The sequence below is a fragment of the Sturnus vulgaris genome, unplaced genomic scaffold (genome assembly GCF_052056855.1).
Source record: "Sturnus vulgaris isolate bStuVul1 unplaced genomic scaffold, bStuVul1.hap1 Scaffold_156, whole genome shotgun sequence".
Classification (NCBI taxonomy): Eukaryota; Metazoa; Chordata; class Aves; order Passeriformes; family Sturnidae; genus Sturnus; species Sturnus vulgaris.
This window is the reverse complement of record NW_028276073.1, coordinates 3,103,514-3,105,966: the sequence shown is the minus strand read 5'-3', so window position 1 is coordinate 3,105,966 and position 2,453 is coordinate 3,103,514. Positions and strand designations below refer to the sequence as shown.

At 77.2% G+C, this 2,453-nt stretch overlaps 1 non-coding gene across 1 annotated transcript; it reads right to left on the bottom strand.

The window, feature by feature from the left end:
- LOC148219268 (5.8S ribosomal RNA) lies at positions 1–153 on the bottom strand. Its single transcript, XR_015799877.1, has one exon. It is a non-coding gene; the product is annotated as a 5.8S ribosomal RNA (ribosomal RNA).
- Between the last annotated feature and the right edge of the window lie 2,300 nt (positions 154–2,453).

The window sequence follows — 2,453 nt, the reverse complement described above, 5'->3', positions numbered from 1 at the left end:
CGACGCTCAGACAGGCGTAGCCCCGGGAGGAACCCGGGGCCGCAAGTGCGTTCGAAGTGTCGATGATCAATGTGTCCTGCAATTCACATTAATTCTCGCAGCTAGCTGCGTTCTTCATCGACGCACGAGCCGAGTGATCCACCGCTAAGAGTTGTCTGGCTTTCGGGACCGCTCGCGTGAAGCGGCCCCTTTTCTGTTTCTGCAGGGACGCGCGCGCCCCCGCGCGCCCCGCTTCGACCGTACGAGCACACACAAACGGAGGAGGAGGAGGAGAAAGCGCGGGGCAAAAAAGAGAAACCCCGCGCAACGCTCCGAAGGTCGGCCAAAGAAAGGCGGAGGGGCCCGCGCCCCCGACCGCCTCCCCCCGCGAGGGGAGACGCCGCCTCGCGTGCCGTCCTTCGGAGGCGGCCCAGGCGCCCGGGCTCGGCCCGACCTCCGCGCGGAGGGGCTTGTGCGGCAACGCGCCGGACCGCGGGGGGCACGGTGGCCCGCCCGGCCTCTCGATCACGGGACGACTACGCGTTCGCGGGCCGGGGGCGCGACCGCCGGCCCCCGCCGCTCCCGGCTCACTCCCTGGCTTCTCCTTTTCACCGCTCCGCCGACTCGCGGAACGCCGCCGCGCCAAAACGCGGGGGCCGGCTCTCCCGCCAGCGGCCCCTGAACGTCGCCCGAAACGCCACGCGGCGGCGGGACCGTTCCGCCGGCGCAACCCCTGGCGCGGGACCGCTTGCCCGCCGGAAGGCGAACGCCCGGCGGGCCGCGCTCCGCCACCGGCGCCGGAGGCGGGACGCCGCCGAGACCCGAGCCGGCATCGCGGAGCGCCCGAGGTCTGCCGCTCGGCAAAACCCCTCCGCCACCCGCGGCCGCACTCCCGGGACCGCCGCCGCTTCGCACCGCCGAGCTGCCCTTCCGCGAGCACGCGCCCAGCGGGCAGGCGTACGGCGGCTGAGCCGGGGGGCACCGCCCGCTCCCCTCGTTTCCACTCGGGGACCGGACGGGGAAGCGCCCCCGCGGCCGCCCCGCACGCCTCCCCTTTTTTTTGGCCCACACGCGGCCGGGAAGGGCGACGGGGAAGCGGACGGGCGGGGCCCGGGCCGGGACGGCCGCCGGTGAAGGCGGGCGCCTCGCGGCCGACCGTCCCCCCCCCCCGGGGGGGGCGGGGACACTCGCCGAGCGGCGACGCCGCCGCTCGGCACGGGGTCGCCCGCGCCCGCCGGACCTCCGGCGATGGAGGAGCCGGCCGAGCGCTGCGCCCCAACGGGCGGGGACAGCGCTCCGAGTCAGGGGTGGCCGGCGGCCGGCGCCGCCGCGGTGCGGTTCGAGGCGACAAGGCCGTCGAGGCGAGAGGCGCGCGGTCGCGCCTGACGCGGCGCCGCCCGCGAGCCCGCGGCGGCGGCTAAGGAGAAAGAGCGAGAGAGCGCGGCGGGCCCCGGCGGCCGCAACCCCGCAGCTGAGGTAGGTAAGGCAGAGAGCGCGCGCCCTCTGCCGGCGTCGCCCCGCATCGCAGAGGCCAGCGGGGTCGGCCCCCCGCGGCCGATCGCGCGCCGCGGCCTCTCCGCCGAGACCGGGCCGCAGAGAGGGGGGGGGCAGGGCGCCCCTTCCCCGGCCCGGCACGGGTGGCCCCCGCGCGCGGGCAAGCGCGGCGGGACGCCGACGACGGCGAGCGCGGCCGGTCGCGACGGACACGCCACCGCAGGGGATCGGCGGGAGTAGCTCCCCACCCCTCGATGGCGCCCCGCGCCGCCACCGCCCGACACCCGCTGCCGCCGCCGCCACCGCCGCCGCCGCCGCGGCGGGGCCGTGCCGGGCCGCCCGAGTCTTTAAACCTCCGCCCGGCTCGGCGGCCCTTTCGGCCCCCAACAGGCGTTTGACGACGCCGAGGGAAACCGGCAGGAGACCGCCGAGGCGCGAAGCGCTAGGTACCTGGCCCTGGGGTGAGGGAAACGACCTGCATGGCCCCGCCGGGGTGCCTCCCCCGCTGCCACCCTCGGGGGAGCGTCCACCGGCGGGGGCGCGCCCGACGTCCGCTGCCATCACCGCGGCAATCCTTCTCGGGGCCCGGGGTTTCCCTCAGTAGCCCGGCGCTGCGCCCGAGAGGACCACCGCGGCTCGGGCCGCCCCGCCGGCGCGGGGAACACGGCCCAGCCACCGAGAAACCTCGCACACCCCCGGCCGAGAGAGGCCACGGCGACGACGGTGCGGACCGTCGCCGCCGCGCCACCCGGCGGCGGCTCGCGCACGTGCGCGCTCCCCCTGGAGGCGCGACCCGGAACTGCCGGAGCCCGGCCCTCGGGAGCTCCTCTGCCGCGCGAGGAGGCCGCTCGGCCAAGGAGAGCGGGATTTTGCCGGGCGGCAAAGCCCCGCGTCCCCCCCCGCGCTCTGGGGAAGGGCCGGAGGAGCCGCCTCCTCCGAGCCCCGAAGGCCTTCCCGCGCGCACCCTTTTTACACACGTT